Below are 10,785 nucleotides of genomic sequence, written 5' to 3'. Positions count from 1 at the left end.
TTTTTTGATTTTCTTTTTTCTCTTTTTTTTCTTTTATTATTTTTTTTCTTTTCTTTTCTTTTTTTGTCCTTTTTTTTTTTCAAAATGAATATAAAAAGTAAAATCAAATTAAATAATAATAAAAAAAGCTAAATCAAATACCAAATAGTAAAATAAAAATTAAAGATAACAAAATGAAAAATAAAATAAGAAAAAATATAAAAACAATTCCTATTATTTAGTCACCCGGACGAAATTGAGTGTTGACAACGCTTATTAACCGAATGAAAGTATCCTACATGTATAATGTACATTATTATCAGATTATAAGTTACGAAAAAGTTTGAAAACACTATTCAACCCCCTGTAGTGTTTCTCTACACCTTTGATTGATATCAAAGACAACCTCTAAGAGCTAGTTTGTAAGAAAACTCGAGGCGATGGTTCAACGAACTACAATTCAAGATCTGAAGTATGTCTAGGGGACTTGATGTTTAGGAGTAAAAATGAAAGAGTAACGTAGATTATCTCTAGAGAGTAGTCTATGATTATCAAGAAGCAAACTTAACATTTGTGACAAGAAAACCTCCTCTCCTTATCTTTTGAAAAGGAAACACTTATCAAAGAAATATTTGTTTTTAGAAGTAATGAAAACAAGAATTTTTGAAGATACAGAGGTATGTATCTTTAATTATTCGTAAAGCAGTTATTTAGATCAACCACCAATGCTCATTGTCTGGAAAGCAATTACATGATTCAATGCTCATAAGTACAGGAAGGTTAGGTATGTCCACAAAGAACTTTAAAGGAAGAGCTCATTACTCATATACAAATCTCCAACCCTTATCTAAGAAGGATAAGAAATAAAAACCAAGGTGATCCATAGAAGAAATCTAGGAGCATAAGTCAACCATAAAGCTCGTTGTAAAAGAGTTAAGAAGGAAGCTATCTCTACAAGTTCAACGAATTGTTTAAAGCTAAGGTATGGAGAAATAGGTACGAGTTCCTATCCTTCACTCAATATTGAATTGTTCTATATAATATCATAACTGCCTAAGAACATAATAATTCATTAATACGGGTGAGTGACAAGTTATCATTTATTAGGACATAAAAAAATTAATGCATAAAGGAATGTCACTGTAGCTAACTACTATTAAAATGGGAAAATGTACTAAAGTTTTCCAAACAACGTAGGAGCATCTGATTGACGTAAAATTCATAGAAAACCTCTAAGGTAGACGTAATGCACATGATAATAATTCTCTAGATAGAAGATTTTAGGAATTAATTAGGGTTTGGAATTTCACAAAAAGTTAATATTAGAATATCATTGGGGAAACCAAATTCCCTTAGGCAATCCTTCTTAGGAAGTAGAGTAGGATAGAAAACCCTCTATCTTTCCAAGAGTGTTCCTCCCTGCACCTCTTGGATCTCGTCCTGTACCTCCTACTTCTCCTTTAATTCCCACTGTATCCCTATATCACTAGTTCTGTGACCCTATTCATTGGGTTTATAAAAAGATAATTTTGTCTACCGCAACTCAGACAAAAAAACCCTACACCCCCTATTTTCATTCTTCCCTTCCCTTGACCAGTCTTCCTCTCCTCCCCTCCCTCCAACCAGTGCAGCTCGTATCCTACCATCCAACCTGGTGCTATCTTGACGTTGGGCGTGGGTTGGGTAGCAGTTCTTCGTGTTTGAAGTTTTTTTCTGACGTCCAGCAGATCTCGTAAAAGAATCTAATGGATTTTTTACTGTGTATGAAAACCTATGAAAACCTGTGTGTATATGAACTGTGCGTGGGAGAGGCCGTGAAGAGTTAACCGCAAATGGTACTGCGGTTAACCCCTACGGCAGTACGAACGACGGATGGGTTTTGGGGGTGCGTTGTGGAACCACAAGTCGTTTTGTGGTTAACACCTGTCGCAGCTGGATCAGCGCCTGAAACCAACCGCCGATGGATCTGCGGTTGGTTTGGTTTTGGGGGTACACGGGTTGGGAGAAACGCAGCTCAGACTGCGGTTGGATTAAAACGCAGCTCAGACTGCGGTTGGAGGAAAACGCAACTTAGACTGCGGTTTTGGAGAAAACGCAGCTCAAACTGCATTTGCGGTTTCTTTTTTTTTTTTCGTTGAACAAACTCTTTTACTATTGTTATAACCAATCTATTAGAAACTCATCTTCACTCTCCCTTTGCATGCAGAAACAGTGTTATCCTCACTCTAATGTATAACACAAAACCTCACTTACTATTCCTAAACCTTAATTTTTTATTCGTAAATATCATTCTTCAATATTTTTCACTATTCTACTGGAACTCTATCTTTTCCTATGCATTGCATGGCCAATAAAAGAAAAATAAATCCTAACTCTCCCTCTGTTCTCGTAAACTATCCTTATACTAATGGAAATAATAATAAAAGGTGCAACTACGAAAATAAAGAACCATACAAAATAAAACTGGATAAAAAAACTGGATGAAACCGCACTTGGAAGTGCGCACACCTCAACCGCAGGTCGAGATGCGGTTGGGGTTAAGTCGAAATTCAAATTTTTGCTATATCTAATCGCTATTCGGACTGTGCCACTCTATACTAATCTCATGACCTCTCGATGTCTTGTGCACAACACTTATAGCCTTTTTTCTCTTTTACTGTCCAGAGCACCACCACAATACTACTACTATTTAAATTTACAACTTTGAATTTTGAAAACAACTTAGCAGTAGAAGTGAAGAAGCCAAGAATGAAAGTAAATAAAAAAAAGGAAGGGGGTGCATGTAGGAGAACATATGAAAATTAAGGTTTATACAATTAATAAAGGTTGAAGATTATTGGTGGTTAGGAAGGTTGCTGGGATTACAAATCATTAATTTACATTTGACTTTGATAAATAAAGGGTAAATACGTAAAATGGAAGGTGGGGTGTAAGGAGAAGCACTCTCTTTTCAATTAGTGTGACACTTGAGTTTGCTACGTGTCCATTACGTACTCGCCAGGTCGGCATTCAAACTACCACATAGGAGAAAAAGGCAGTTCACCTTCCCACGTTACCCAAAATCTTTTTATGCGCATTTAATGCGTAATGATTTCCCTCAAATGCTGACAGTTGAAATTCGAGTAAACCGTCAAACCCTTAAAACTTAGAAATCCCAAAGGTATTTCTTGTCTAGTAAGAAATCCTTTAAATACTCCCTCCTCTCAACGAGTTAATCACTCACATTTTTCTAACCAATCTTCTAAACCTCTTCACACTTATCTCCTTTCAAAATCTCTGCAAAACCTCAATGGCCACCCTTGTTATAGCAGACGTTCTAGAATCTGCAGAAAGATTAGCTAGCTGCAAAGTCTCAGGATATGAGATCCTCCTACTAGATGATGTAACCACATTGAACAAGCTCCAAGGGTTAGAATCTGATCTGGTAGGAATAAGGTGGCATGGAGCTGAAGGGTTCGTCTTCTGGGATGAGACCATCCTAGTCAAATTGGTGATAGATTTCTGGAAAAAACTCTCTACTTGATCATAGTTGCATTGTGTCAATTATTGCTGGAAGACCAATAGTCATCACCCCCAACATCATCGTAAATGCAATAAATTGTTGCCAACTTCTCGACTGTTTAATAGACGACTAGGATGAAGTGTATGCCTTCGGTTGGAAGGTTGAAAAAGTTCTCTATGGGGAGAACTTTGATAGAAGGTTCATTAGTGATAACGTCATTGTTGACCTATTGACCGATGAAGCCAGGAATCTTCAACATGTGTGCAAAAGAACCATCCTACACTCAAATCCCTTCGAGAAGTTCACAAAGTTTGAAAAGTTAGCCCTATTCAACCTACTCTTAAGCCTCCTCTAGTCCCCTTCCCTTAAAAATGTTATACCTTTCTAGGATTTTTCACCACCATTGATTACATTTTGTCTAACTACACTAGAACTTCCTTTGTTTTCATCTTTCCGCTACATCTTTCCATGTGTGTTCTGACCAATTGAGGTTTACAATTGGTCATCACTAGGTCCAGTTTTTAATCTCATCAAAGAGGGATTAACTAAAACACAAAAAATAATCTAAGATTACAAATAAGAGTAAGAACAATTTAGGATAGAAAGCACCTCTCTTGAAGCTATAAGAGATAAAAGACACCTTCCTTGGAATCTATAAGGGAGAAACACCTCCTTTGAGTCTAGAAAAGGATGAAGAAACCTTAATGCATGTCTTTCGAAACAAGTGGATTCATATTGTGTTAAATTGTATTTTTTTATGCGGGTCAGATTTCAACTCGGCTCATTTAAACTCGGCTCATGCGGGTTGAACCGTGGTGGGCCTAGTTGACCCACCAACCCACCTACCTAATTTTGTTTTATTAACATTTAATTTTATTTTATAAAAAAAATATTTATTTATTTTTTGCTTGAAAAACTTATTTAAGTCCCCTATTTTCAAAATTAATTAAACATCCATGTTCGCAATGAAATTTGGAAGAGAAATTTGTTTAGATTTAAATTATAGAAAGCTTATAATTTTTTTATTTAATAAAAATTGTAATTAAGTGAACTAGTGAGCCAACCCGTTCACCCACCAACTGGTGATGGGTCGGGTCGGGTTCAAATTTTTCTGGCTCGCTAATAAATGAGTTGGGTTGGATTGACTCATTAAGTGATCAACCTGTGATGTGCCGGGCTGGGTTGCGACGAGTGGCCTGTTTTGACAGCTCTAACATTCTATACATATATTATCTTTTATTGAGTTATCTTATATGTTTAATTTTTGTTTGAAGTGTTACATTTCTTAAAGTGCGCAGAACTTACATTTTAATATAAATAATAGTATAATTATATTTTATTAATTATAACTTAATGTGTGGTAAACTTTTGTTTGAGTATTATCTCAAGTGTTTTTTTTTTATTTTGGTTAAAACCACTTAGGCGTCCCTGTTTTCGTAAGGTCTTCCCATTTTGGTCTCGTTCTTATAAAAGTTCCCAATTGGGTCCTTAAAAGTGCCAATTTCGTTGAAATTAACCCCTGCCATTAAAATTGAGTAACGGTGTTAAATCTGGGCAGAGTTGGATGGAGGACGTGTCAACCATTAAAAATCAGAGGAAACGTGGCAGAAAACTGAGTGCTACGTGGCTATTAATCCATTCATTAAAAATGTTAATTACATTTGTAATTGGTAAAGCATTTGAAGAATGAAATTGTGAGTTTAAGTTCTGAAGTAGGAGACCCAACTCGACATATTTAGGGTTCATCGGTGTTGAAGAGGGAAGTTCTACAGTACAAGACGTAACCATGTCCTTGGGTCATTGTTATTGCTCTTCAACTTGCAATGCATGCGGAAGGAAGCATTTCCGTTCTGCTTCGAGCTCTCAAAGAAATGGAGGTTGGAACAAGAAAGATTCATCGCTGATCTACCATTGTGGAGAGAAGAGTGTGTTGAGGACTGCAAAAACGACGAAGAATCGAGGGAAATTGTTCTTGGGTTGCCCTAGGTATAAGATGGGGAGTGAAAATGGAGGATGCAACTTCTTCAAGTGGTTTACTGATTGGGGAGTTGAAGAAAGTGTTAGCTGTGAGGTGTTGGAAGCAAATGATTAGAGGTTAGTGAAGACTTTTGAAAACCAAGGTGTTAAGCAGAGCTTTGATGTGCAGAAAGCTGTTATGGGTCTTCAAAGTTGGATGAAATATTTGGTTGTGGTTGTTAGTGTTGTCTTTATAATGAACATGATTATAATTGCAATGCTCATGGGAAGGGTTTGATAATGTATGTAGATGTAGGTTTTGGTCAGTACAATGTACTTAGTTNGTTTGTTTTGGTNTTAGTTGCAGGATTTGGTCATGTTATTGTACTTAGTTGGGATGAAGATGTACTGCTTCAGATGTAGGTTTTGGTTAATGTTAATGTTTTGTGCACTGAAGATGTACTGCTTCAGATGTTTAAGATGTTTAATGTAGTGCTTGATATGTTTAATGGAAATGATATTTTGCAAAGCATGACTTCAGACTATTGGCACCTGATATATATATCAATCATTTAACAAAGTTGTTTACTGGCACGTGATTAAAGAAGTAACATCAACTGATATATATATATATATATATATATATATATATATATATATATATATATATATATATATATATATATATATATATATATATATATATATCAATCTGCATACAGAAGTAAAATAGGCAAGGGAATTTAACAACTGAAACAGAGATTTTGATATAAATAACAAAAGGTAATCTTTCATTGTTCATACAGCCAGCACTGTAAACATCAAAGTTACATATGGTACCACTGAAACATCAGAGTTTTTTAAACATAAAAATCTGGTAAACATCAAAATGTGGCCTATTACATATTCTACCATCATAATCTGGCCTATTACAAAATATGTTAAACATCAAGTTGTCTGTGTATCTGCTCCATCTAGTTGACCTTGAGGTAATGTGCTGGGTTCTCCCTGTTGCTGCCCTTGGCTTTGTTTTGGGCAATTTCTTTTGTTGTGTCCCACTTCCCTACAGATGGTGCATCTCTTGAGTAAGCCCCCTTTAGACATCTTGGTAGAACTTTTCTTCAACTCCCATTGCTCTAATCTCCTTTTCTTCTTAGGACGACCAGACAGCTGTCTTTTTGGTGGAGGCAAGACATCTGGAGATTGAGTGACCTCCCATAGATGTTTTCCATTAATGGGGTATATAATGGAGGAATACATCTCTTCATAGGTTGACCTTTTAAACCAAATAGGTAGATAGTCCTCTGCAGTTAGGTTCAGAAACTTCATTGCTGTCAATGCATGCACACATGGAATTCCACTGATGCTCCACTTCCTACAGGAACATGTATATTTATCTATATCCACAACAAAGTTGTCCCCACTTTGGGACACATGTCTGATCTCAAAAAGTTTGTGTGCAGACCAACTGTTAACATAAACAACCATTAATTATATGATATCTGGGTAAACATAAACAAGTATATACCAATGTAATAGTTTTGGATACCTGGGAACCCAGTTTTTTGTTTGTAGTGCCTCCTTCCGTAATCTACTCAGAATTTTAGGACAATTTGCTTATTTAAAAGAGGACACCCTTGACCTATTAGCTGTCCATCTCTTCATCATGTACAATCTGATGTCCTCCAACAGTGTAATAATTGGTTTGGTCCTTGTATTTACCAGAACGCTATTAAAAGCTTCTGACATGTTATTTACCAAGGTATCACTTTGAGCTGTGGTTGTGAACCTTGATTTTGACCAAAACCTTCAAGGAAAACAAGAGTTAACTTAGATAATATGAAAACAAGAGTTGTGTTAGATAAATTGATAAGTAGTATTAAGTAAGAATGACAAACCTTGGAGGAATAGACATCAGATGTTTAAAAGCATCTTCATTAACCTCTTTCATATGTCTCATCTCAGTCTCCCACTGTTGTGGATGGGTTGTTGTAGTTGCCCTCCACATGAGCCTCTTCAAGTTTTTTCCAAGGAATTTTTTCCTATATAAATGCCTTACACAAAATCTTTGTGCAACTCCAGGAATAACATCTTCAACAGCATATCTTAAACCCTATCATTCATATGCTTCATTAGATGAAGAAGTTATTTGTGTAAGAGAAAAGACAAGAACTAAAAAGGAAACAACCTTTTGTTGATCTGACATGATAGTTAGTCCAGAACACACATCTGGACCACCTAAGTCTGCAATCAATAGCTCCAGAAACCATGTCCACGTGTCCTTGTTTTCAACTTCAACAATTGCATACNNCANTGGNAACATTTGGTCATTTGCATCTCGTGCCANANNAGTTAATAGCTCACCATGATGTNTGCCTTTCAAGAAGGCTCCATCAAGACCAATGATTGGCCTGCATGAAAGAAAGCTATTTTTGCATGCTTTAAGGCATGCGTAAAACCTCTGGAATATTACTTTCCCATCATTCCCATCATAAGGCTCAACTTTTACTTTGATTGTAGACCCAAGATTTCTCGCTAATAACTCATTTCCATAATCAAATATTCTTGTATATTGCTCAGTGAAGGAACCTGCCACTTCGTCTGATGCATATGTTTTGGCCCTATAAGCCATATTCTTAGATATGGCTATATTCCATTTCCTTGAAATTTTGTCTCTAATGTCAACTCCCTTGACATTAGGATTCTCTCTCACTGTTTTTTCCAGTTTTCTACTCAGCCATTTGGCATTGAAAAGTTGAACCTTGTGTTCCCTACTACATGTATGACTGTCAACCACAGTCCTCAGTTGCCATGAATTAACTGCACCCATGAAACCAAAATATGCCACCCATGGGCATTCTCCTTTTGAACCCAAGCATGTAACCCTTATTCGTTTTTTATCATTCTTGACAAGTTTCAAAATTTTCCCATTCTCCATTGCATAACTTTTGATGGCATCAAGGATGTCTTCTTTATTCATAAAGTAAGTTCCCACTTCCCAGTTAAAATCAACCATATTTTTTGGTTGAGTAAATGTGGCAAAATTACCATACCCTTCCTGTTCACTGTCCTCATCACTATTGTGAGGAGAAATTAATTCCTCAGATTGCCAATCATCATTGAACCAACTGGAATCATTCATATCGTGTTCATCCATATCAGAATCAGTTACAGGTAGAAAAGGTTCAACCTCAACCTCCAAATCACCACAACTTTCACTTACATAACACTGAACATCTATGTCTACTAATCCATCCTCATTATCCATCTCAGCATCACTTTCTTGTGTTGAACTCCAATCACCAACTTCTACATCATCCATCACATCGTCCTTTTCATCCTCAAATTCAACTTCACCTGCTTCTGCCCTATCAACCTCAGAAGTATTAGCCTGAACTTCAATACCATCTACTTCTCCCCTATCAACTTCAATACCATCTGCTTCTGCACTATCAACTTCAATACTAGGAGTCTGAAGTTCAACTTCAGCTGCCTCTGTCCTCTGAACATCATTTTCATTTTCCTCACCATGAACTTCCTCAGCCTCACCAACAACTATAGCATCTATACCCTCACCAACAACTACAGCATCCTCATCAACAACTTCCTCAGCCTGGCCGACAACAACTTCTATCCTCTCACCATCAGCAGGTACCCCCTCATCCAACTCTTCACCCTCACCACCCTCTTCTAAACCCTCAGCAAATGGTGCAACTTCCTCACCTCCTACATCAACGTTATACTCAATCATGTGAATGACTTCAGCCTCAGACACATTGTGCACTACATACAAATGAACTCGTCCATTTAAGTGAGCTAAGGTGACCATTTGCATGGCACCAACGTCATCAGTCAATGCTTGTAGCCTATCATCTAAGATAGGACCACAACCAACAGAATACCATAACTCTTTAAAACCATCGTACCCTAGACTTTTCACTACACTCACTACCACAAAATAACTCCATACGTCAGGATCAAAACAAAGTGTCTCAATTTCCCCTTCATACTTCAAGCAGCCCTCATTCACGAACTTTCCCCCATGGTGAATAACTACTTGTATGTGGTCCATCACTCACAACACCGTAAACAAAATTCTACACCTACCAAAAGAAAATAAAAGGACAAAACACACCGCTTATTAAAGTGTTACTGACAAAAGAAACTTAAGTATAACTATGGGGGGACATGGGGGACCACAACCGCAAAAAGAATACACCACATTTTCAGACAATCCACACCCCACATTAAAAAAGGCATCCCCAGATAACAACGTCAACAATCACAATCCAATATAAAATTCATAGCTAAATAAGATATTGTTTCATTAGATTCAAGACAAACCTTCCAGCAAATTCGAGACAAACCAGTTGACGAACACATAGAACCAAGTCGCGATTGAAGTCGAAATAGGGAATGGCCAAGCTTCAAAGACCGAATCAAGTCTGGATCTCTCCACTTACGATTGGTAATGAACTTTCGATGATACCTCTCAGATTCCTCTCACAATTTTAATGAAATTTAATCCCAATTGCTTTTCGATTTACCAGGACCCTAATTCCCCTTTTTTATTTCACTCAACCCTAATTCCCTTTTTTAATTAACTAACCCTAATCCCCTTTTTAATTTCAATTTATCAATTAATCACGCCACGTATCACTCAGATTTCTGCCACGTTTTTAATGGTTGACACGTCTTCCATCCAACTCTGCCCAGATTTAACACCATTTCTCAATTTTAACGGGAAGGGTTAATTTCAACGAAATTGGCACTTTTAAGGACCCAATTGGGAACTTTTATAAGAACGGGACCAAAATGGGAAGACCTTACGAAAACAAGGACGCCTAAGTGGTTTTAACCTTTTATTTTTGTAACTGTACTGTATTGCCACCCGATTAGCCAAGGACCGAGCAGTCGACCATCCAATAAGGAAATGATCGACTAGTCTAAAACAATCATTAATTGGTAGGTAAATGAACTCTAATTACTCATTATAGAATTATTGAGTAAATCACTTACTTGAGAATTAGAGTACCTTTGATAGGTACCCACCACCACACCCAAAAACAAGAAGAAAAAGAACAACATAACTTGAAGGATGAATCAGGAAGCTCATTCGGTCTGGAGAACAATAATCAATTTCATCACAAATGTTTCCTATTAAAGCAATATTATCTTGCCTAGGGGACATATATAATTTAAACGAAAAGAAGAAAAAAACTTTATAACATTACCATATCAACCACTCGAAGGTCTCGATATGGAAGCTTCAATCTTGTATAAGTGGGTAATAGAACGTAATAGGTACAAAAGAAGTTAAACTGAAATATTTGATTTAAATTATTTTC

The sequence above is a fragment of the Vigna radiata genome, chromosome 7 (genome assembly GCF_000741045.1).
Source record: "Vigna radiata var. radiata cultivar VC1973A chromosome 7, Vradiata_ver6, whole genome shotgun sequence".
Lineage (NCBI taxonomy): Eukaryota > Viridiplantae > Streptophyta > Magnoliopsida > Fabales > Fabaceae > Vigna > Vigna radiata.
This window is presented reverse-complemented; position numbering follows the sequence as displayed.